Here is a 27,405-nt window from a genome sequence, read left to right on the forward strand (position 1 = left end):
GATAACAGCTACAATAAATAGCTCATTATGAACTCACAATATCCCCCTCTGATACTACCTGTTTCAGGGTGATGGTGTTTGTCACAGAATGGAATGCAGAACCATCAGTATTATAATGTGTTTGTGGCAGATGAAATGTGATTTTCTTGGTTAAATTTGAAACCAGGTACTTCGGACCCAGCAGCGTTTCTGGGTAGTATTGTTTCCTTTGCCCTTTATTAAAGTTTTTGCCCTGGAGGGCCCAGAGCACATGAAGCCTTGCTGAGGTTGTTTTGAATGAAGTGGCCAACATCATACCTGTTGGTCTTAAAAATGTGGTGGTCCCGGACAAAGGAATTTCTGGTTACCTATATCCAGTTGTCACCATCCTCATTAAATTTCCCTCAATTCCAAAAGTGATTCACAGATTGCAGAGGGTTAGACAGTTGTTGAAAACAGTTGACATTTCCCAATCTCTTCATGGGAAATGAAATCTAGTACTATTTTTACTGGTGCACAAGTAGGTAGAAGTTTGCTTACAGCTCCCTAAGCTTCTTCAATAGATGGTTAAGATTTATGCAATTGTGTCTTCAGTGTTTGGGTCTTCGGTAATGCCTCTTCTGTTCTTCAGTAATTATTCCGTTGGTTCTTAGCTTCTAGAAGATCTTAATGACAACAACCAGATGCTAGGATACATCCGGTGTCTCTTTCCTTGTGGCTAAAGCTTCAGATGAGGTTGATGATTAAAAATTTTTTTCCTCTGTTCAGATCCAAATTTAAGGGCCCTCTCCCTCAGAACCAACAGTAGGATCCAGCTTCATAGCTGGAAATTCAACCCTCTAGAATGGTCTACACCTTCAGCACCATTGTCATCTGATGGGATCTTCAGAAGTTTTTGGGACACTATTTTGCACACTCCATAAATAGTCCTAATCAGCTTCCCACACATAAACATCATTGGCTATCTGCAAGTTGATCTGACTTTTGATGTACATATGGCCAAGTTAACAGACTCTCCAAAAGAGCCATAAAACCCACACTGGGGCAACCAATCTTTAACCCTTGTAAATGGCACATGTCACACCGGATAGGTCAGGACACTGTATAGAAAATATAATTCAGTGGATATATATTAGTCCTGACCCCAGCTTGCTTATCTAACTATTTTGGGTCTGAATTAAAGTTTGGTGTATGGAGTAAGGTCCATCAGGATAGCGGTAGACATTACGTCCACCATCCAAGGGTACTCCACCTACCACATTTAGAGACAACCACTGGCCCTGCGGTCATCTCTTAACATTGAAAGTCGCTGTCACAGTGGTTCCTTTCAACATACTAAATGTTTGCCGTGCAGTCACCATTGGTTTGACAACAGTGCATTTACCTTTTGGCATTTTCTTTTGCTCAAAAACAAACTTGCAAAGTGGGCCTTTTTTTTTTTAAACAAAAAAAAGTTTTATTTCACGGTGTGGGGATATTTATTGTTGTTTTCTTGTCCCTCACCATCAGGTTTCTCATGCATGTGCCTGAAAGGGTCAAACGGAATTATACTATCAACCCTAAGTAGTGTGGATGTGGTAATGTCCTTCCTCCAATGGCCCCTACTCCGTCGGACCGTCCGAAGGAGTGTTCCATGGACAGAGCCAACAAGGGCTCAGTCAATAAAATATTTATGGTCTGGCCATCTCTAAATGAGACGAGGGGGCCATGGGTGTTATGGGCAGAGTGCTCCTTTGTATTTGTGACAGAACACCTTGTCAGTCAAACTAAATGGAACCCTTTGTCATTTATATTTTATCTTGCACAGTGTCAGTTAGAGGTGGCAGTCTCACCTTCAGTCTACTGGTTGCAATCCAGGAATATAGCACATTGACACCACTCCACTTCAGTCTAGGTCAGTGGCCTGTGTAAGAAACATGCCTCAAAATTGCCTAAAATGCAACAGAGCAATAATGCCTTCTCGATTCCACCCTTACCAAAAAAACGTAGATGGAGACTCCATCCCAATCAAGACAAATGGCATGAAGCACAACACTGTGCTTCTATCATTTTGTGAAACGTAACCATTGACTTAAGCAGAACTTTAGATGACACTTTTTACCCTAACCTTCGGTTATTGAATAGACCAAAGGAATATGGGTTGGGGGCAGGCTTCGCTGGCGGAATTCTCTGAGTTTCTGCCACTCCGCACTCTGCTTGGAGCACAGAGTTTAACGACAGTTGCTATAACCGCTGGCGAAGCAGAGTTTACAGGCACACCTTGCCACACGACGTTGATGTCACCAAAATCTATAGTGTGGCAAACTAAACTACACTATTCTCCCAGTAGGTTCACTGGCATGCTTTGACACCTAGAGCCAGCCGGTCTTTACCGTGTGTCATGTGCGTCATCCAAGCACTTGTGGGCTGGCCACTTTTCTTCCATTGCTTTATGCACATCTGCTGCTCCCCGTTACCTGACGTGGCCGAATCTCTGCCACACACAGCCAACAATGGACAGTGAAGCAGGGTGCCCCTATGCCGAACTCCCATGAAGGAGGAAGGGTGTCCCGAGTCCCAACTCCGAGAATGAGGAATAGTGCTCTCTCCTGACATAGAGAAGCAGAATGAGTGGGGCTGTAAAGGGTTGTATGTCATTACAACGCTGGCTTTTACCCCGCATGCCATTACAATGCGGGGATTACAACGAAAGTCGTTACAACAACTTTCGCTGGAGGGCGCTGGATAGTGGAATAGTTTAATTTTCTATTCCAACTCCAACCCACGTTGACAGTAGGGAAGGTGTTGGATAGAAAATTAAACTATTCCCTATCCAACAGCGCCCTCCAGCGAAAGTCGTTGTAACGACTTTCGTTGTAATCCCCGCATTGTAATGGCAGTGCAGGGTAATCCCCGCGTTGTCATGGCTGTTCTCCGCTGTAAAGTTGATGCGGTGGTTTACCGGAGAATGGCTAATGCCCGATCACATGCCACACAGCCACCTGCCCAGGGTATCTGTCGTAAGTCCCTTCACAGCAATGCAGCCAAGAGTACCATGCCAGAAGGACCCCCAGCCATGCCGAAGTCCAGCGAGCCCACAGAGTCGGGAAACAAGCCCCAGGTGGGAATGCGCCTGCCGAGGCCCAAGCCGCGCAGCCTGCTAACCCCCAACAAGCTCCTCCAATACACCACTTCAACCTACTGCAGCAGCAAAAATAGCAGTCTCACTGATACTACATTAGAATGTATGACGTTACAACGCATACTTTTACAACGCATACCATTACAACACATATTTTACAACGCAAATACCATTACAACGAATGATTTTACAACGCATACCCTTATAACGCAAGTGTATTAAATAGTAAAAACGTGCAATTACAACACATGACAATACTCCGCATACCATTACAACGCATATATATTTTAAAAAATATAAATAATATTAATTTTGTAACCTACAACCTGCCACGGGATGCAGGGAAAGTAGGGGTTTTGGGTGGGGAAGTGTATTAAAACGGTGAAACGAACAAAACGTATTTTTTAACTAAAAGTAACCTATTTTAACTAAATAAATACCAGAGTACTAAAATTAATACTCGAGTATTACAATTACTACTCAGTATAAAAATAAATAATCATGTTTTTTGGAATTTTTACATTAAAAAAAAATAATAATCCAAGGAAACTAAATTTCCCAAAAATTAGATTTTAAAAATAAAGGGAAGTGAAAATGCTTCATTCAGAGTAAACAAACGTAAATAAAAGGAGCCACCATTTTAGAAGCTCGCAAATGCCGCAGTCCTACAACAGTTTCAATGACACTAAATGGAACGCACAGCAAACAAAATGGAGGAGAAATGTCGAATCAAAACAGAATAAACAGACTTTTTAAAACAACAAATTAAAATATACATCCTCACATCAAATAAAATATTGATGACAGACAATCAAAACTATAAATACAGATGAACCACCATTTTGAACTCAGTGGTCGGATGACTACGAGCGAGAGCAGACGCATTTTACACCGCTGCTAACGTGACTGACACAGAGCTTCTCTCAACGCACTTACATTCAAAATAAAAGTAAGTAACATATTATATATTTTAAGTAATACTTTATAAAATCGACCTAAGAAAAATAATAATATACAGGTATTATTTTTACAGTTTCTAATTCACTTCATAAGAAATATTTTGAAGAAAAACGATTATACAACTATCCATTTAAACAAGTAAGCAGAATATATTTTAAAATCTTTTAAAATGTAAAAAAAAAAGCTAATATGCAGAAATAGAAACAAATAAAAATGCACGTTTATCGAGATTTAATAAATATAAAACTTGCAAGCAAACATTCTTAAGGTAAAATATTGTGATTTCAAAAACTGTCAAACAGTAATTTCCTTTAAAATAGTGTGTAGAAATTTACAAGAAATAGATTTAAAAAATATATCTTTTCTAAATTACAGATAAAAACCTAAAGCAGCAAAAAAACACCAAACGAACAGCTTCCATAAAAAAAGACAAACTACTGAAACACATCGAAAAACCTAATTTTTTAGTAAGTACAATTTAAAATAATTTACGATTTAAAATGAACTGATTTCACTAGATAGAATAAGTACAATTTTTGTAATTCAAAATGCCTTTTTCTAAAATATGAAAGTATTTGTGGTGTAGTGTAGTAAAAAATCTGTGTTATTGAAAATCAGTCAAGCAAACTAACAATTTAAACATGTTTCTTTACATTCAAAATACATAGGATATCTATAATGTAGAAATAAACATCCGTATTTTTTTTTTATTTAAAACAGATATCATCTTTAATCTTCAAGCACAAAAGCTAAGGAAGAACATCTCATTTTCGACAAAACTGAAAGAGATAATATTACCACAGAAAGGGTAAGTGAGCACATAGAATCAACTATTTTTAAAATTTGCGAATTAAATCTTTGAATTTATTTATAACAATGTTTTGCTGTGGTCTCAAAATGTTTATTTTAAAAAACGTTCATGGATATTAACCATTTTTTAAAATGACATTTTTATCCCCAAAAAATAGGGTATTTTAAATCAATAATTAAACAACCTATATATTTATTTTTCATTCTACAGAAAACTAGAAAACAATAACAAGCAAAACCAACACAAGAACAGGACCTACAGACCGATCAGACCAAAATCAATCCGGAATCAACAACCATCAAAAAATCAACTTAAAGTACACAAGCAAGGTAAATATCTTCAAAGCAAGTTTTCTATCCTAAATGTACGCCAGAAAGGGCACAGAAAGTAAAATGAAACCACATAAAAGAATGTAAATGCAATATAATGTATAAAAACATTTTTCAAAAATGTACAACATTTTTTTCTTGTTTTTTTATCATTTCAGAACATGTCTCAAGATAAAGCAGCTAAATACATTGAAAGCAGGAAAGGAAACCATCTGCTACAGTATGCAAGTTATATTTATTGCAAGGAAAGAATAACTGAACCAAGGAGACATTGGAGGTGCGTGCAATATTACTCAACCCATTGCAAAGGCAGAGCGGTTACTCTTGGTGACACCGTTGAAAAAACAACTGAGCATAACCACTCTGCCTCTGCAATGGAAATTGAAGTAAGAAAAACCATTAACGAAATGAAAAATATTGCAAGCACCTCCAATGACTCCTCTGGTTCGATTTTGAGGGAGGTATCTCAACATGTTCCTGACCACATTGCTAGTAGTGTGCCTATAATACCTAATTTGAGACTAATTATTCAACGTAAAAAACAGGCAAGTAACCCTCAAAGAGTTACACCCCAGACATTCAGTGACATTGTAATTCCACCTGAACTCTCTCTTTCTATTTCTAATGAAACCTTTATCCTGCATGATAACCAAAACCCACAAAAACGAATAATTATTTTTAGCACACCCCGTAATCTTGCTAAGTTAGAAAATAGTGATATTTGGATGATGGATGGGACGTTTAAAAGTACGCCCCATCCTTTCACCCAAATTTACACTATACATGCAAAAATGAATCCTACAGTAGTACCCCTAGTATACAGTTTGCTGCCTGATAAACAATCCACAACATACACTGAACTTTTAACAGTGGTTACATCTAAAACAACCAATAAAAGTCCTCGGAAAATAATTATTGATTTTGAATTTGCGATGATAAATGTTATTTCCAAAACGTACACGGATACCCAAATTCAGGGATTTTTTTCCATTTTTCCCAGGCATTTTAGCGTAAAATACAAAAATCATCCCTAGTTGTGGATTACATATCAGACAGCAAACTGCAATTCGAACTTAAAAAACTAACTGCACTTTGCTTTGTCCCTCCTACAAGTGTAGACGAGTACTGCACTGCAATTACCGAATCTGAATTTTTTACTACAAACGAAGAAAAATTGGCACCCCTGCTAAATTATTTTGAAGACACATGGATTGGTCATCTAAGCAGGTCGGGTCGCAGGAGGAAGCCACGTTTCCATGTGGAGTGGTGGAACTGCTACACGTCCTGCTTAGAAGGAGAGGCAAAAACAAACAATGCCATAGAGGGATGGCACAACTCCTTCAACCACACAATTGGCAAACCTCATCCGAATTTCTATCATTTCTTGGAAACTTTGAGGAAGGAGCAGAGTTTTCAAGAAATGAGAATGTCACAATCATTAACAGGTAGTCTGAACCCACACATCTCTAAAAGATCAAGAGAAATGTCTGAACGATTATTGGCAGCTTTACAACAGTTTTCGTTGTGTGTGGCTTCAGACTACCTAGACAATGTTGCACACATACTCCACTACTAATAGTCCCTTCACTTTTACTTTCCTGTTTTGCCCTAAATTAGAATAAAACACATTTAATTTGGCATTTTATTTGGCTTTTTTCTAAAATAATTTTTTCAAAATTAAAAGTGGTGTCACCTTACCTTTGAAGTCTTCTTTTTTCCTTTTTTCTTGTCTTTAATGCTATCCAATGTAATCCAAAGCCATGCTTGTTTTGTATTCAATTTTTTCAAAACCATTCCGAAAAAACAAGTAAATAAATGTTCTTGTTGCTTTTTTAAAAAATCAAAATGCATTTCCAAAAAAAGGAATTCCTTTTCTGAAGATCGGTTTACAGCAAAAATTTCCAGCCAAAACATTTTCTTCTCTAATTCGAAGCAATCTCCAACTCCAAAGAAATCGAAAATATATCCATCATCTTGCTGTTTTTGAAATCCAAAGTCCAAAAAAACCCAAGTACAGATCCATACTCCAAATCAGCACTCCTTCAAAATCCATTTCCAAAAATGTAAATCCATCGAAATTCAAACCCCAAAAACAAACCAAAGATGTGTTCCATGATTCCTTAAATCCACCACGATTAACGATCCATTTTCTCCAGTGGAAATCCAATATTCGTATATCGATCTTCTTCTGTGTCCGACGGAATCCCGAACAAACAATTTCACAAAAATACATTTCCAAACCATTGTTTAACTACTTTCATCAAATATTTAAAGCATACATTGCAAAAAAGTTAAACAAACACGGATATATGACGTTACCACGCGTTCTTTTACCACGCAGACCATTACCACGCATTTTTTACAACGCAGGACCCTTTACCACGCATACCATTACAACGCTGGTATTTACAACGCAGGTACTATTACAACGCATACCATTACAACGTAAGTATAGGTAAGTAAATAATATGGTAAAAGAATTTAATTATTAATAATATTTTTTTAAATTAATAAATTATTATTTTAATATTTAATATTTTAATTATTTATATTAATATTTATTTATTAATTTTTAAATATATATGTTAAAAATACCCCTGTACCCCAAAACCCAAACCCAGCCCTAAAACCTAAAAATACCCCTGAACCCCAAAACCCAAACCCAGCCCTGAACCCTAAAAATACCCCTGTACCCCAAAAACTGAAAACTGACCCTGAACCCTAAAAATACCCCTGTACCCCAAAAACTGAAAACTGACCCTGAACCCTAAAAATACCCCTGTACCCCAAAAACTGAAAACTGACCCTGAACCCTAAAAATACCCCTTTACCCAAAAACTGAAAACTGACCCTAAACCCTAAAAATACCCATTTACCCAAAAACTGAAAACTGACCCTGAACCCTAAAAATACCCATTTACCCAAAAACTGAAAACTGACCCTGAACCCTAAAAATACCCATTTACCCAAAACCCAAACCTAAAATATTTTAAATAAAATTATATACTTACCAATACTTACGTTGTAATGGTATGCGTTGTAAAGGTACCTGCGTTGTAAATACCAGCGTTGTAATGGTATGCGTGGTAAAGGGTCCTGCGTTGTAAAAGTTGCGTGGTAAAGGTAGGTCGTGGTAAAAGTTGCGTGGTAAAGGTTGTATACCAACAAACACGTGACCCGACATAGGCATACTCTTTCAAAGTGTTCGAGAACATGCGGAATGTAACCTAAACATCTTATTTACATATTCTACACCTCCCTATTCTTTCCTTGCAATAAATGTATTCAGATACTTTTTTAAATGTAAATATAAACTTTATAAAGTTTCCTACCTGCGCGCAGATCTCCATGCTTTAGCTCTCTCCAGCGACCCTCCTCAATATGGCTGCCTACGCGTTTGACGTTCACGCGTATACGTCAACCCAAGCTGCAAAAAAAGAAAAAGGACTATTTTTAAAAAAAACTTTATTTATTGATAAACAATATTAAAATTTATTTTTAAAAATGTTATTACTTTTTTTAAATATTAAAATATGTGCAAAATGTATTTAAATGTACTCTGTCACGAAATAAATTTATTAACATTTTTACTTCAATAAACTGTGTCGTAATAAATTCTTTTAAATATCTTTTATATTTAAACATGTTTATTTTTAATTCTTTAAAATGTTTACATAAATGTTATATTATTCTTACCTTATACATACTCTCTTTTCAATGTTAAACGAACCCAGTTAGTCTCCAGCCAGCTTCTTATTCCAGATACGCGATATTCACATAGAGAGCTATTGAAATAAATGTAGGACAATTCCTTACATTGTAATCAATGATAAAGCGTGAGAATTTAAAACAAATATATTTTTTACTTATTTTTCCAACCAATAAAACTTTTTTTTTACTTCATTAATTTATATTAAAAATTATTAAATATATTTAATTTAAAAGTACACTCTTAATTAATTTTAAATATTGAAAATTTACTTCAGATTTAATTAACTATGTTTAATGCAAGTGGGTTGTAATCTAATAATATATATTAAATATTAGACGAGTAAAAATTACTATTTTTAGGATATAATTTACTATTCCAACTCCTGTGAGGTTTAAAATTAGGATAAGTGCTGAATAGTGTAGGGGTTCAAATTACTATTCTAATTCCAAGGAGGTGTAATAGTAGGGTAAGTGCTGGATAGTGTAGGGGTTGAAATTACTATTCTAACTCCATTTTGTTGTAATAGTAGGGTAAGTGCTGGATAGTGTAGTGCTTCAAATTACTATTCTAACTCCAGGGGGGAGTAATAGAAAACTAAGTGCTGGATAGTGTAGGGGTTCAAATTACTATTCTAACTCCAAAGGGGTGTAAAATTAGGGTAAGTGCTGGATAGTGTAGGGGTTACAATAACTATTCTAACTCCATGGGGGTGTAATAATAGGGTAAGTGCTGGATAGTGTAAGTGTTCAAATTACTATTCTAACTCCAGGGGGGAGTAATAGAAGGGTAAGTGCTGGATAGTGTAGGGGTTCAAATTACTATTCTAACTCCAAAGGGGTGTAAAATTAGGGTAAGTGCTGGATAGTGTAGGGGTTACAATAACTAATCTAACTCCAGGGGGGTGTAATAGTAGGGTAAGTGCTGGATAGTGTAGGGGTTAAAATTAAGATTCTAACTCCAAGGGGGTGTATTAGTAGGGTAAGTGCTGGATAGTGTAGGGGTACAAATTACTATTCTAACTCCACGGGGGAGTAATAGAAAAGTAAGTGCTAGATAGTGTAGGGGTTCAAATTACTATTCTAACTCCAAAGGGGTGTAAAATTAGGGTAAGTGCTGGATAGTGTAGGGGTTCAAATTACTATTCTAACTCTATGGGGGAGTAATAAAGGGTAAGAGCTGGATAGTATAGGGGTTCAAATTACTATTCTAACTCCAGGGGGGTGTAATAGTAGGGTAAGTGCTGGATAGTGTATGGGTTCAAATTACTATTCTAACTCCAGGGGGGTGTAATAGTAGGGTAAGTGCTGGATAGTGTAGGGGTACAAATTACTATTCTAACTCCAAAGGGGTGTAAACTTAGGGTAAGTGCTGGATATTTTAGGGGTTCAAATTACTATTCTAACACCATGGGGGTGTAATAGTAGGGTAAGTGCTGGATAGTGTAGGTGTTCAAATTACTATTCTAACTCCAGGGGGAGTAATAGAAGGGTAAGTGCTGGATAGTGTAGGGGTTCAAATTACTATTCTAACTCCAGTGGGGTGTAATAGTAGGGTAAGTGCTGGATAGTGTAGTGTTTCAAATTACTATTCTAACTCCAGGGGGGTGTAATAGTAGAGTAAATGCTGGATAGTGTAGGGGTTCTAATTACTATTCTAACTCCATGGCTGTGTAATAGTACGTTTAATACTAGAGTATTAATTTTTAAAAATACTCGTTTTTTTTATTTATTTTAAAAATCAACATGAGTGTTTAATACTAGAGTAATATTTTTTTTTAAACAAGAGTATTAATTAAAAAAAAGTCTTGTTAGAGTTCTTCTTTCAACATGTCTGTTTAATACTAGAGTATTAATTGTTTACTTTATATTTAACAAAATTTGCAAATTAATACTCAAAAACCTTTTGTTTTTTAAAAACATAACATATTTTTGATTACCTTTAGAAAAATACTCTAGTACCAAAAAATACTCAAGTATTAAAATCAACCCTACTTAAGTAAAAAAAAAATATAATATTAATAAACGTACCCAAAAATGCGTTGTAATGGTGTGCGTTGTAATGACATCTGCGTTGTAATGCATGCGTTGTAATGGCATGTGTTGTAAAAGATCCTGCGTTGTAAAAGTTGCGTTGTAAAAGCAGTGCATTGTTGCGTTGTAATGGTTGTTTACCCTACATTAAGGCGTGGTATGCAGTGGTGCGTGAAGACTTGCTGTGAGTACTTCTGCTATGTGACTAAAGTTGTCTTTATGTTGTCTGTTGGAGGTGCCAGGGGTGTACTGCAGGCTTTTGCAGCCCCTGTGGCACTGGGACGAATCTCTTTAGTGTCCTCCCAACCTCTTAGGAGACTCTCCATTGACCTCAAGGGGTGACCAAACAATGCTTAGCCTGCACATTGGAACCCCACAGAATATTGCGGAGTTTTTCAGCAACTCCGCGGTATTACATGGAGTGAAACTCCACAAGCACTGCCCGTGCCTAGGAAGAATATTACTGAACAGTTACAAATGGAAACGTAGGACAGAAGAACAATGATACCCACATTGCCCATCGCAAAATGAGACGGAAGCACATATCCTTTTCTTCTGTGTTAAATATAGAAGAGCTTGTACAAAGTGGATTGTTTCGTTATGCAAGCTGTTGGGGTCAGAAACTACCAAGATGTACTTAGAATTTCGAAAAGTGACAAAAGTGATTTGACAGTGTTTGCTGTATCTCGATTCTTGCTGTGGGCATGGAAACTGAGGGTGAAGGACCTCCTTACTTAAGTTTATGTCAGAATTAATTTGAATAAAAATGCATTAGGCTCTCCAGCAAACTAGCTCTTCGACTGGCCTGGATGTTGAATATAATTGATCATGGATTGATTTCATATGTATGATTATTGCTCTTGAGTGAAAACTGCTCTACATCTTTGTTGCTTTTCAACCATTTGTAGGTATTTTATCTACTATTTTATACTGAACTTTATTCTTATATCTTTGAACTATTGATGACCATGTTCGTGGTAATTTTGATGTATTTATTGCTACATGTGATATTTGTTTTTATGGCAGTTTAGCCATAATAAAGAGAAAGATGGATGGATGGATATTCCTGAAGTCTGCTGCTATTTTAGGGCTGCCACACATTTTCAAGGTAGAAACTCTGACAGCACTGTAGTCTATTGGTCACAGATGATACACAACTGACATACTCTTCCAAGGTACCTCAAATGCATTTTCGTGTATGCATCAACTTAATTTTTAACATTTGTCCTGCAAAACAGCATTTTAACGGGAGAAGCGCGAGCGCGCGAACAAGATGGCCGCCACTGCTTTACAGTAGCGCATTTTGCGCCCGTTTTTCTTATAAAAACGCCGATTCCTGTCAGCATTTATCAACAAAGTGGATGGAGAGCCTTATGAATGCCTACCTGCAATAACTGGCGATTTTGGTGCACTTAAGGTCCTTCTTTCGGCGGTGTGGTTCCTGGTCCCAGTCCAGCTTCTGAGGTACTGCAGGGCTTTCTGTCAGAGGGGCGGAGTGCAGTTCTAGGAAAGGGCCTGGCTTGGGCCTAGCCACACCCACAGCTCATTTTAGCTGCTGCACCAGTGATTTTTGCTGCATTTTCACAACTTTTACAGTTTTCTGGGCTACTTTCTTATATTTCTACTGTTTTCTTGTGGAAAAGTAAATTTTGTCATGTTCTATGTCCCTACGTGTCATCCATCATATGTTATGTGTGCATGACCAATATGCATATGTTATTCCCCATGTCCGATTCAAGACGCAATTATAGTTGTGTCCACCTCTGGTATGTCATTTCCCAGTCCTCATGAGTAATATGAGTATCAGGCCTATGTAAAGTTATGTTGCCACGTTTCTCAGTGTGCACGTTATTTCATTATAAAGTCCCCGTTTCTAGGCCTCAACAGGGCCCGGACATCAGATTCAGCTCCTGTCTCCCGAACCCTCGCTGAGGAGCGATCCAGCCCCCACCTGTATCCTCGACCTTTCGCTTACTTCCTGCCTCGCAGTGCCCGGTGCAGCTTGGCTCTGCCTCTGAGTCTGCCAAGACTATGTTATGATTCCAGCTATCAGTTTAGTCCTCCTTCCCTGCATTCCTAAGCTACTGAATCGCATCAATAGTTTCCGTCATTGTCTAGCCTATTCGGCCCCATGTTAAGAGAAATACTGTATTTAATGGTCATTTAATATTCTTCATCACGCACTACATGTAGAATAAATGCATGCTCTAGCCTTAGAGTCTGTTAGCTTTTCCCCTCATGACTTCTAGTTTATATCAACATGTTCCCTAAACATTAGATACCAGATAGGGTTTAGGTACATGTCGCTCCGACCCTCCAGACTTTAGTCTCTGCTCCTAGCACAGAGTTCATAGCCCCCAGCTTCTCCTAGTAATACGTCATTGCCAGTTTGCGCGCACCATCAGGTTAGAGGTCCCGGCTCCTTAGGTAGCCCCCTCCAATGTTTCCGCCCATTCATGACATATTCTGTTACATTTGCATCACATGTCTATGTGCACACCCAGTTACACCCTCTTTAGCCCTTATCTTTCGCGACTGTTTCGCGTCATGCCTCTTGCTCCACCCACTGCTACGCCCATTGCAATGTAATGCTATGTGTTGGCGTTATGTATATATGCTCATGTATTGTTATTAAAAAGTGTTCCCAGTTCCGATCCTGTTGGTGAGCCATTCTAGACCCTGACCGCGGCAGCGCTGCCAGGCTTGCCATCCTATTCCGTGCAGGTTGTCCTGTTCCTGTCCTTATGCTGTAATAAACCTGCAAAACTCCTACTACCTCGAATTTTGACTCTTATTTATTGAGCTATCTGTTATTCATTCATTCATTCAAAAATAGATCCGGTATTATTTATTTATATACCACATAATGGCGCCCGAATAGGGACTTGCCCTTTCCCCACGCGTCGGTGAAGCCACGCCGACCCCCTGACCCTCTGCAGTCGTGACGGAACTCTTCTGCGCAGTGGCAGATATTTCTGCTCAAGTATCCCTCAGGCCCACGGAGAAGACGGAGGAGGCGGTCCAGCATCCAAACGAGACGGTGGAGGAACGCGGCGAGTCCCGACCAGAGCCCAAGCCAAGAGTACAAGGTCCGAGGTATCCGGAGGTCCACCCGTAACTGAAGTCCGAAGTTCGTCGTCATCGTCGTAGCAGTGCAGTCCAGTCCGAGGCCTTCCGTTCTTGCTGCCCGGTGAGTACCGTTACTGGGGTGGTATCTAGACAGGGTCAATTTAAATTGACTCTGGTCTGTGGGTTGGTGGTACACAGTCCCACAAACGAAGTGTCCACTTCGGTGGATGCGGGTCCTGACGTGTCTCTTTAAGAGACCGGTAAGTTTCGTACTGTTTCAGCAGTGCATCTAGTTTCTGTTCTAGTCAGTTCTGTTCTCGAGAAATTTCAAGTGTTCTGTTCGCAGTATTTCCAGGTAGTATTCTGTTCGAACTGTTATTTTAAATGTTTTTCATGTATTTTAATGTTGTGGTATGAACGGGGAATAAGTATCGTGTTTATTGTGTATTGTATTATGTCCAGATTATAGTCCAGTCATGCCGCTCTTCTCAAAATTACGTCAGTTAAAGACTAGAAAGGGTCTGCTGGAAGCAGCAGTTCCCGTCCCGCCTAGGGACAGTCCAGGTCACTTTATGTATCAGAAACATGGCATAAGCGCCATATTATATTTAGATTTATGGGTAGAGTATACAAAGGAGCTAGAAGAAAAGTATAGATGGCCCGTATCAGGTACGTGGGATGCCGAGTGCATCATGAGAGTAGAGGAGGCATTATGGAAAAAGAAAGCCAGACAATCACAGAAAGATGCCATCGAGCTATGGCGCAAAGAAGCTCATAAAAGAACCGAAAAAGAAATCAGAAAGTCAGAACTAAGTAGAGAATCCCAAGAACGAGCCCAAGAAAGAGAATTAATCGAGATAGGTGAACAAGTCAAAACTGAACAGAAAGACAGACAGAGGCATGCCCTTATTAAGGGTATGTATCCTCTTCTTGCCGAGGGCTTGCCAAAAGCGACCCCAGAGGCATCCAGTAATTTCCCGCCACCGTTAGTTCCGACCAAGCTACGTCACAAACCGACCGCAGCTGATATTTTCATCTCGTCCTATTTGGACGACACAATCCCTGAATATGTAAATCCTGTCCGCGCTCCGCCAGTCCCTGTAAATCAGGTAATTCCTACTCCCCCAGACACCGGGGTGCCCTTAACAGCCCCCCCGGGTCAGCCCGCCATACAAGTCCAGCCCACGTTACAATTACCCACCCTGCCAGGACGAAAAGCATCAGTTGATGATTCTAGTTTAGGGGCTGCAGGAGGAGGTCTTCCTCAAACCCCGCCGCCATACAAGCGTTTATCAGCACTCGAATTACATGCTCAAGCATCACAGCGTACTCCTAAAAATAATAAGTCTGTTGCAGAGATCAGGCAAACCCTTGGCGAATGTGTCTATGACCCAGTTCCAGGCGAGTTTAATATGGTTTTATATTCCGTACGCGTAAGGAGAGTGACCGAGTATCTAGTCACCCTACCCAATATGAAAGAAGATCTAGACAGAATATATCGTTTCATCCGTACAGGGGATGATCCAGAAAGTATTAGTGATGCCATGTCTCAAAGGAAAGCTGAGATCCAGCGTATGATATTAAAGTTTTTAATTAACTGTCTAATAAGAGAACAGGATTACCCGTCTAAAGATCCGGCCGAAATGAAAACCCTGACAAAGTGGAGTGATAATATAGCCGAGGGTAAGCACAATACCATTAGTGCCATGGAGAGTATGTACAAGAAAATCCGTAGAGAGATAATAAAGATACACGAACAGCGTAAAGCAGCACAAGTAAGCGAGAAAGAAAGTACCTCTGATCCTGAAGAAGAAGACGATGAGAATACCGCCAGAATAGCGTATGTAGGAAAACCTAGATTTCCAGATCGCCATTTACGTCTAGAACACAAGCCAATTTCCCATCATTCAGCACCAGAACAAGGTTCCCTAGAACAAGTATTCCAAGCTACCGATCACATTCTGAAATCACGAATCGGTTATAGTGAGTTAAGTACCATGCATGAACAAGAAATAGTTCGGTCAGCAGTCCGATGGATTACTGATTCTACCACTTTTCCAGACGAAATAGTGGCACAAATGTTTCTGAAAATGCCCCCAGCCGAGCAGCGACTGGTGGGTATGTATATGATTCAGCACCTCATTACTCTGTATGAGGGTCAACATTCTGATCCAGGCCCGTTACATGATATCCTGAACGAGTTACTCCAGTACAGATGGAGAGGTCTAGGTACCGATTTAATTAGTGTCATTCTAGAACAACGCCATAAATATAGAATGTTCTTGAACCCGCATTTCGTTCATGTCTCACCCCCAGAAAGTAAATCATTCTACATAGACAGACAGAATCCGTTACGAGAAGTCCACCCAGTCAGAGGAGCGGGTGGCGAAATGCAGCGAGTGTTTGTATACACTCCAATCACAAAGATGGAACTTCTAGAGATGAAGAAATTAATTCCCTGTCATGACAAAGATCCAGCAGGGTACCATAGAGAATTAAAAGATATGCTCCGTATGGGAGAATACACTTACCCGGATATAATTAAAATGTTAAAGGTTCTGTTGCCCGCAGGGGTGTATGAAAAGCTCAAAGAGAAAGAATGGGAGGTGGGAGAGAAAAAGATAGATTGGGCAGTCCTAGATGCAGAAGATAAGATACGTGTACCAGGTACTGGTCTAGGAGAGAAATGTAAAGAATTACCAGAATTATTGATTCAAGTTTTACCCAGATTATTAACAACGAAAAAGGAAGACTGGGATGCAATCTCAGCCTGTAAACAGAAACAAGATGAAGATATTAGTGATTTTTATTCTAGGTTTGAAAAGTGCTTTAGTATCAACAGTGGTCTCAAGACAAGTAGTGAGTCGTACCCTCACCTTTTCGTTACTAAATTAGTCGAGAATTCAAGTCCACCAATTAAAAACCGAGTTCTGAAAGTCGAAAGTACCTGGCAAGCTAATACTCCGTCCCAGATGCTCCAGATGCTCCAGTATCACCAGAATAGAATCAGAGAAGAACAAGAACACGAAAGAAAACGTATGAAAGACACAAAAATGAAAGTGCTAGTTGCACAATCTGTTCCTCACGACAGTCAGAAGAGGGGTCCGAATCAAGCCAGTCATCCTGCAGCACCCGTTAAAGGGAACTGCAATTATTGTAAACAGCCAGGTCATTTCATAAACGAGTGTACAGTTCTGAAACATAACATAGCTACTGGTAAGACTAAAGAAAGACCACGTCCGCCTAGACAAGAACAAGTTTCACAGACTCTTCAGTCACAGAATGCACCACAGACAGTTACAGCACCGCAGCCTATTGCTGCAACACAGCATGTTACATCGCAGATGTACCAGTATGCACAGTCTGAGTATCCAGAGTATCAGCAGTATTCATGAAACAGCCTAGAGAGGGAGGTAGGCTTGCCTCTCATCGAGATACCTGTAGATCAAGAGGGTCCCTATGTTCACAGTCAAGTATTAGGGAAAGACAGAAAGTTTTTGATTGATACAGGGGCAAGTAGGACCACAATTAGTCACGCCGAAGTTCCAGGGGCTCCGCTCTCAGGCTCTAGAAATGTTTCCCTTGGATTTTCAGGAAAGCCTATCGTAAATGAGATTTCAAAGCCAGTCACTCTAGAAGTAGGTCCATTGTCCCGCACTACTGATCTGTTACTTACTAAGTCATGTCCAGAAAATCTGTTAGGCATTAAGACATTGAAAGAGTTAGGTGCAGTTATATGTTGTTCCCCCGAGGGAATACGATTGTTCCTACGGGACTTTAAGGGTCACTATGTATTACGAGATTTTGATCCGAGATTGTCTAATGTCCCGCAGCATTTATGGGCGCAAGGTCCAACTGATGTAGGTTACATGCAAATCACACCCCATCGTGTGACTCTCAAACCAGGTGTAGTGTTACCACGAATCAGGCAGTATAGATTGCCACCTGAGGCTGTAGCAGCCTTATCCAAAATTATAGACGAGCTCATGGCTCAAGGAGTAGTTGTAGAAACTGACTCCAATGTATGTAACTCTCCGATCATTCCAGTCATGAAACGTACTGATCCAAATGCACCCCCAGTATATCGATTAGTGATTGATTTACGAGAACTTAACAAATGTATTATTCCTCAGTACCCAGTTGTCCCAGATATCTCTTCCCTATTGACAGCCATTGATTCCGAAGCCATGTTCTTTACAGTAATCGATCTTAAGAATGCATTTTTTAGTGTTCCCATCCATCCAGACAGCCAGTTTCTTTTCGGATTTTGTTTAAATGGAAGGAGCTATATGTTTACACGAGCTCCTCAAGGTTTCACAGAAAGTCCTAGTATTTACAGTCAAGCACTTAAGAGACAACTAGACAATATTCACATGCCAACTGACACTGCCCTGCTCCAGTATGTCGATGATCTATTGATCACAGCCCGTTCTGAACGTGACTGCGAGCGAGCGTCACTGACGGTTCTGTATTTCCTAGCCGAGATGGGGCACAAGGTGTCCCCTTCGAAGCTTCAATTCTGTGTCCAGCAAGTGGTTTACTTAGGACACTTGCTGTCCAAGAGGGGTAGGCAGTTGACACCCGATCGCATCCAGTTGATAGCGAGTCTTCCTCAGCCCAGGACCCAGAAGGAGGTACGTGCCTTTATTGGCCTTACTTCTTATTGTAGACAATGGATTCCTCAGTATGCGTTTCTAGCCAAGCCACTGATACAGTTAACGACACAGGAGGCAGCCGTATCGACTGTCCTCCCTTGGACATCTGAACATACACTTAGTTTCAACGAGTTAAAGAAAGCTTTATGTCAAGCTCCAGTTCTAGCTACACCGAACTACAGTAAGCCTTTTACACTTTTCGTCACTGAACGCGAAGGTACAGCATTATCTGTTCTCACACAAGATCAAGCAGGACAGTACAAGCCGTGTGCTTATTTTTCTAGCACATTAGATCCAGTCGCCCAGGCTTTGCCCGCGTGCCTCAAGTCAGTTGCAGCCACAGCACTAGCTATCAGACAAAGTGATTCCATAGTTTTAGGACACTCCCTGACAGTACAAGTTCCACACTCCGTGGAAGTTCTTTTAAATAGAACACAAACACAGCACTTGACAATTGCACGTTTAACGGGTTATGAATTGACACTGTTCCAGCCACACATAGAAATCAGACGCTGCAACGTCCTGAACCCTGCTACACTGTTGCCATCAGCTAGTTCAAATTCTGCCGCACACAATTGTGTGGAAGTAGTCAACATTACGACAAAGCCAAGACAAGACCTGACAGACATTCCGTTACTAGATCCCGACCTGACACTTTATGTGGATGGGTCATGTATGAGAACTAGTACAGGAGATTTAGTTGCCGCGTATGCAGTGACTACTGACACTGAAGTTATTGAGACACACCGCATTGACACTCTGTCCGCTCAAGCAGCAGAGCTAGTTGCTCTGACACAAGCTTGTATACACGCCAAGGAAAAGAAAGTTAATATTTACACAGATTCACGCTACGCATTTGGAGTCGTTCACGACTTTGGAGTGCTCTGGCAGGAGAGAGGTTTCATGACTTCTCATGGAACCAAAATTCAGCATGGTTTCCTTATCCAAGCTCTGTTAGATGCAATACATTTACCGACATCCATTGCTATTATGAAATGCAAAGCACATACGAAAGTTACTGACATTATTTCCCAAGGTAATGATCTAGCAGATCGCACAGCCAAGCTTACAGCACAGACTCCAGACATTCAAGTTAATCCGACACAGACACAAACTCCAGATCTGACTACATGTATGACAGTTAAGGACCCCACCCAGGATGTCATAGATATCCAGTTACATGCTACTCCCGATGAAATCAAGAAATGGTCTGAACAAGGAGGGGTCCAGACAGATCAAGGATGGGTGACGAAGGGAAGAACCACATGGTTTCTCCCCGACTCTATGGTTCAAGTTATCATTAATACCGCACATAGTCCAGCACATTTAGGAGAAAAAGCAATGTTAGACAGTATCCAGAACATTTGGTTCAACAAGCATTTACGAGCTGCAGCCAAGCAGAAAGTCCGTACCTGTATGATATGTTGTCAGTTTAATCCAGGTAAAAGTGTCCCGGTGGAACAAGGGGGATTCCAGCCTCCTGACCACCCTTTTGAGGTCCTCCAGATGGATTATATTCAGATGGAGCGATGTCGAGGTTTCAAGTATGTTCTTGTAGTTGTATGCGCTTTGTCCAGATGGACAGAAGCATATCCAGTCCCAGATTACACAGCCGCGACCACTGCCAAGCAGTTGGTTCGTGAGTTTTTCCCTCGATATGGACTCCCTAGAGTCGTATATTCTGATAACGGTCAGCCATTCTCATCTGAACTCATGAAGCACGTTTCCCTGTTGTTAGGGTACCAGTGGAAGTTTCATTGTGTACGCCATCCTGAAGCAGCTGGTCTGGTCGAGAGACATAATCAGACTCTGAAAATCCGAATTGCCAAAATATGTAAAGAGAAAGGTGTGGACTGGCTAGTAGCTCTGCCAGTTGCTTTGTTTTATATGCGCATGGTCGCACATTCCAGATCAGGTCTGTCCCCGTATGAGGTCGTTTTCGGCCGCCCCCCTAACATGTGGGGTACTCCTAGACCCCGAAGTATTACTGATGTTTCATGTAATATGCTGACAGATTACCTAGCTTCCTTGATGTCTGCCCTCAACTCATGTCGTTCACAGGTTGCCGCCGCATTTCCAGACAATACCGAGGTGGCCCCGCATGAAATCGTTCCAGGTTCAATGGTCCTCGTACGTAACTTCGACAGATCAAGTCCGCTGGAGCCACGTTGGAAGGAGCCCCGTCAGGTCCTCCTCACCACCCGTACAGCCGTGAAATTGGAAGGACGCCGCGGCTGGGTACACCTTTCGCACGTCAAGAAATTCTACGGATTAAAGCCGGTCTCCAAGAACATTTCCCAGGATTTAAAAACTTGTCAAAACATTGTTCCTAAGGACTGTCCCGCAAATGACATTGGCACAACCCCTCCCCTGTTAGAGAAAACTCCGCAGCAGGAGTATAAGCAAAAGCTACGGTCTAGTAAAATAAGTCAGCCAGTTTGATTGTCTAAGTCCTCCCCTAGGTGAAACGGTTAGACTGTTTCTGACATGTATAAAATAGACCCCCATAGTGAGAGAGTCAGTCAAAACTCAATCCGATGTATCGTTTTTCTAAGTTTCATATTATTTCTCAGCCTTTTGACTTCCTGCACTAGTTACGCATTTTATCTGTGTTTTCCAGTTCCTCATGTAAATAAGCATTCTAATGTTACAGTAGAGCACACGTTTAGTGATCTGCCTCCTCATGAATATTCATACCGCCTCGCTATGCGTAACAATACTTTTATCCGCATGTTGCATTATTCACACCAGACCAGCAATGCCACTAATTGTTGGGTGTGTGGTCGACTCCCCCCTTTCCAGACGTCAAAGGGAGTTCTGCCACTCTTTCCTTATCCTTTTTCAAATAATGGTTCGTGTGGAGCATGGTCCACGTTAACGTCATCCTCAACAGATATGTCTTTTCTTAACAGCACATGTTTCCCAGACAAGCATGGTCCCCCCCACAGAACAGGTTTAGATCTAGAAAATGAAGTGTACAATTTAGGTAACTATTCGTCGAATTTTATGGTCCTGAATGTTCAGTCTGATACTACTCCAGACTCACCTGCTATTTCAGTGTTACCAGTCAAAGGCGAATTATGTGTTCGTAATTATGGTTCTGTACATGTAGGACATAGTGATTGTACTACTATTGTCAAGTATAGTGATAGTGGGAAATCTATTTTTAAAGCTTCACGTCATTCTTATTTTGTTTGTGGTCAAACTGCATATGTTCGTCTGCCCCTCGATTGGGAGGGAACCTGTTACATTGCCTTCCTACTGCCACCTGTTTTTCTAGCCCCACCTGACTACCATAGGAATTCCTACCTAGTACATACTAGACACAAGAGAAATCTCCCGATTGTCGACTATACTGAAACTGCTGCAGAGCAATTCATTGATATTGATAAAGGTGTTTTCCCTTATTTAGGTACAGTTGTAAATAGTAAGCTAATCCGTAGGTTAACAAGAACCCTTGAAGCTGTAGTAGATGAGACTGCCTCCGCTCTAGGTAACTTAACCGAAGAGCAATCCTTTATGAGAATTGTTGTGCTCCAGAATCGTCTCGTCCTTGACGTCATACTGGCCGATAGGGGCGGGGCCTGTAGACTCATCGGATCCAGTTGCTGCATTTTCATTCCAAATAACGCGCCGTCTGTTTATTCAGCTATAACCAGACTTCATAAAATTGCCCATCTGTTACACCAAGATCCAGGCACCTGGACATGGTCCGGTTGGTTCTGGAATATAATTTCCGCCTGGGGATGGAAAGTCTTGTCCTTTCTAGGTATCGCAGTAGCGATCATATTCAGCTGCTGCCTCTGTATACAATGTGGCCCTGCGATTTGCGGTATGTGTGCTACCTCTTGTATTCCTAGTCCCAAGCCCCGTTCTAAATCTCGTTCCAAGACAATTCGAGATGAACAAATGGTACTGTATGAAATGATAGATGGTATCATGAATATTGATGTTTCCTGATGGAAACGTAGTGACAAGGAGGGAATGTGGAAAAGTAAATTTTGTCATGTTCTATGTCCCTACGTGTCATCCATCATATGTTATGTGTGCATGACCAATATGCATATGTTATTCCCCATGTCCGATTCAAGACGCAATTATAGTTGTGTCCACCTCTGGTATGTCATTTCCCAGTCCTCATGAGTAATATGAGTATCAGGCCTATGTAAAGTTATGTTGCCACGTTTCTCAGTGTGCACGTTATTTCATTATAAAGTCCCCGTTTCTAGGCCTCAACAGGGCCCGGACATCAGATTCAGCTCCTGTCTCCCGAACCCTCGCTGAGGAGCGATCCAGCCCCCACCTGTATCCTCGACCTTTCGCTTACTTCCTGCCTCGCAGTGCCCGGTGCAGCTTGGCTCTGCCTCTGAGTCTGCCAAGACTATGTTATGATTCCAGCTATCAGTTTAGTCCTCCTTCCCTGCATTCCTAAGCTACTGAATCGCATCAATAGTTTCCGTCATTGTCTAGCCTATTCGGCCCCATGTTAAGAGAAATACTGTATTTAATGGTCATTTAATATTCTTCATCACGCACTACATGTAGAATAAATGCATGCTCTAGCCTTAGAGTCTGTTAGCTTTTCCCCTCATGACTTCTAGTTTATATCAACATGTTCCCTAAACATTAGATACCAGATAGGGTTTAGGTACATGTCGCTCCGACCCTCCAGACTTTAGTCTCTGCTCCTAGCACAGAGTTCATAGCCCCCAGCTTCTCCTAGTAATACGTCATTGCCAGTTTGCGCGCACCATCAGGTTAGAGGTCCCGGCTCCTTAGGTAGCCCCCTCCAATGTTTCCGCCCATTCATGACATATTCTGTTACATTTGCATCACATGTCTATGTGCACACCCAGTTACACCCTCTTTAGCCCTTATCTTTCGCGACTGTTTCGCGTCATGCCTCTTGCTCCACCCACTGCTACGCCCATTGCAATGTAATGCTATGTGTTGGCGTTATGTATATATGCTCATGTATTGTTATTAAAAAGTGTTCCCAGTTCCGATCCTGTTGGTGAGCCATTCTAGACCCTGACCGCGGCAGCGCTGCCAGGCTTGCCATCCTATTCCGTGCAGGTTGTCCTGTTCCTGTCCTTATGCTGTAATAAACCTGCAAAACTCCTACTACCTCGAATTTTGACTCTTATTTATTGAGCTATCTGTTATTCATTCATTCATTCAAAAATAGATTCGGTATTATTTATTTATATACCACATTCTCCTTATTTTTTGACGACATGGAGAATAAAGCTGTGGTTAATAATAAAAGGAGGCAGCAAATTTCCCCTCCTCCTATTAAATCTAAAGTTGTGGAATCTTCAGAGCCTTCCTTATCTTTGATATTAGAAGAAATTCAAGCTTTAAGAGTCAACACTATTCCATTGCGTCTGAAATTAAAAATGTTCGCAAGGAGATGGCTAGTCTATCCAAGAAAAGTTCAGATAATTCAATTAAAATTCTGAATAATAAGGCTAGAATTGACTCTTTCGCTCCTCTGGTGACAAAAATTTCACCTTTGTGTTCTCAGTTGCTGGATTTGCAAAATCGCAATACCCAATACAATCTTCACATTTTTAATTTACCTGAAGATGTTGAAGGGGGTAGCTGCAGAGGTAGCTGCAGATTATATTTGGAAAATTTGCTCCCTGGTCTTTGGCAAATCAAATGTCCTGAAAAATTTGAAATCGATAAGGCTCACAGAATTCCTTCACATCGAAATCCTCACCACACCAAACCACGACAAATGATCTTTAAGGTTCTGCGTCACCACCACTTGGTCTTAATTAGAAAGGCAGCTCGAGAAATTCCTTCGCTGATGGTTAATGGAAATTAGATTTTTATTCACCAGGATTTTGCCAAGGAAACTGTCGCAATACGCAAAGAATTTTCTATTTTCCGTCCTCATCTTCGATGTCTTGGTTTCAAGTATGGTCTTTTTGACCCATCGACGATGCGTGTTTGGAAGGATAATTTTTCCAAATCTTTTCAACGTCCTGATGACTTGAGACATTTTCTTGATCAGCAGTCTCCTCATTCAATGGATACTAATGATTCCAATACTTGAGTTATGATAATTCTGCCTTTTTTAACAGGATGCTGAGATTTTCTTCTGTAGGGCTCCAGCCGTTCTGACCATTCTTGTAACCCTGTGTGCATTTCACATTTCGCATTTATGTCTCTCGTTTGACGTTTTTTCCATGTTTCTTTCTCTCCTTCTACCCTTTGATCTGTTTTGGAGCTACTTTATTCTTCTTTTTATTTTAGGACACATTTTTCTTTGCTTTTCTTTCTCTTATGCCTGTTTTTCTGGATCTCATTTCTTACCATTTCTTACCATTTTCTACTATGGCTAATACTCATAAGTTGAATGTTGTGTCATTAAATGTTAAAGGATTGCGCCATACAGTTAAGCGTACGAAAATATTAGATTATTTAGGAAGGTATAATGCTGATATTTTTTTATTCAAGAGACTCATATTGACAACATTTTAGATTATATGAAAAAGAAATGGGTTGATAGCATTGTCTCTTCTCCTGCTTCTGGCAAGAAAAATGGAGTGGCGATATTGTTTGCAAAAAGATTACATTGTCAGATTTTAAGCAAACACTCTGATGCTGATGGTAGATATGTACTAGCAAAAATTAAAGTTCATGATACATTCTTATTTTTATTGAATGTTTATGGTCCTACTGCTGACGATCCTACTTTCTGGTCCACTCTTGCTACAGAGGCCTTAAAGGTTGGAAATGTTCCTTTAAATATTGGCGGGGATTTTAATATAACTTATGACCCCCTTACTGGATAGAATTTCTCGAACCAAATTCCACCCTTCTAAAGTGTATTTCGCATTCAAAGATTTTCTTTAAACCACTAACTTAGTTGATATATGGAGATTACACTTTCCCACAGAAAAAAGTTTCACTTTTTTCTCCAATCCTCATAACTCCCATTCCCGAATTGATTGTTTATGAATTTCTAGACACTTAATCAATTCTGTTTCAGATCCCCGAATAGGTGATATCGATATCTCAGACCATTCCTTGGTTTCATTCTTTTTAAATTTACAGTCAACATACACTAAACAATCTAGGTGGCGAATGAATACTGATATTGTATTGAACGAGAAACATAAAGCAAAACTTTTAACAGCCATAGCTGAGTATTTTTCATTTAATCACGAAAGTGCTACCTCTTTAATTAACAGATAGGATGCATTTAAAGCTTATATTAGGGGGACTACAATTTCAATTATGGCACATGAAAATAAAACCTTCAATGCATCCATTTTAGATTTACAAAAACAAATTGCGAAAAATGAAAGACTCTTTATAACTTCTAATGATTTCCAATATAGGTTTACGCTTCAAAAATTACGATATTAATTTAACTCCATTCTTAGTAAGAGAGCAGGCATTCAAATTTCTAATGCCAAAGCCAGATTTAATACTAATCGCTTTGGCCGACTGTTAGCTAATTATTTACGCATTATAAAAGACAAAACTCAAATCAATTCTATTCACAGCTCTCATGGTAAAATAGCTTTTTCTCAAAATGATATAGTCAAGGAATTTTTGAAGTTTTATTCTACATTATATAACAAACCTGATTTTCATGATGAATCTTTAATTGACTCCTTTTTATCTTCCTGTGATTTACCTAAGATTTCCCAATCTGATAAAATTGGTCTTGACTCACCCATTACTAAAGATGAAGTTTTACTTGCCATTAAGTCCCTTAAGAAAAATAAGTCTCCTGGTCCAGATGGGTTGCCAGCAGAATTTTATACAACTTTTTACTTTTTTGGGATCCAATGGTACAACCTCTGATTCATTCACAGAAGCATTAATAATTGTACTCCAAAAAGCCTGATAAAGAACACACTCTTGTTTCTAATTACCGCCCTATTTCTTTGATTAATCAAGACTGTAAATTATAAGCAAAAATACGCGCATGTAGATTAGCACCTATTTTGGATTCAGTTATCTCTCCTGACCAATCTGGTTTTATGAAAAATAGAGTTTCTGCTAACAACACCAGAACTCTACTTCACGTTATTGAACAAAGCTCTACTCTATCATCCCCCTCAGGTATATTAGCCTTAGATGCTGAGAAAGCCTTTGATAGGATTCATTGGCAATTCTTATTTCATAACACACAAGAACCCAGGAGGTCTAAAGGCCAAGCAAATTGCTGGCAAAAAACTGACAGGAATTACCTCTATGTCAGTTGGTGCCCCAACTGCTGCGATTTTGGTAGCGCTAGGGTTATATGGCACAAATACCCTTTATCACTAACCCTGCATAGAGTTTGGATACATATTAAAGACTTGTACCACTAATTTCGAAACGAAGGAAAAGTAGTCCCTCAGTATGTAACATCACACCTCCTCCACTTCCGTGCCTCCCCCAAGCCTCAGGCGAGTTTGGTGGCACCGACGGAGAGGTAAGCTCAGTACCTTTTGTCTGTGGTTTGTCTGTGAGTTGGGTAATCTTGCACTAATAGAGATTACTATACAGGACCACACATTTGTTCCTGCCATTTCTTGATAATACATCGTTTGAAGGGTCTAATTAGTAGATTTTATAGTATGACAGTCATTTATTGTACACCTTCATGGGATTTTGTGACTCTTACCACTCAGCAGTCATTATTTAGTTTATTGTGTACTGCCTTATAACGGAATACATATTATTCCCATGAGAAGGCATTTATGATAAATATGACATTGTCATTATTTT

The sequence above is a fragment of the Lissotriton helveticus genome, chromosome 5_1 (genome assembly GCF_964261635.1).
Source record: "Lissotriton helveticus chromosome 5_1, aLisHel1.1, whole genome shotgun sequence".
Classification (NCBI taxonomy): domain Eukaryota; kingdom Metazoa; phylum Chordata; class Amphibia; order Caudata; family Salamandridae; genus Lissotriton; species Lissotriton helveticus.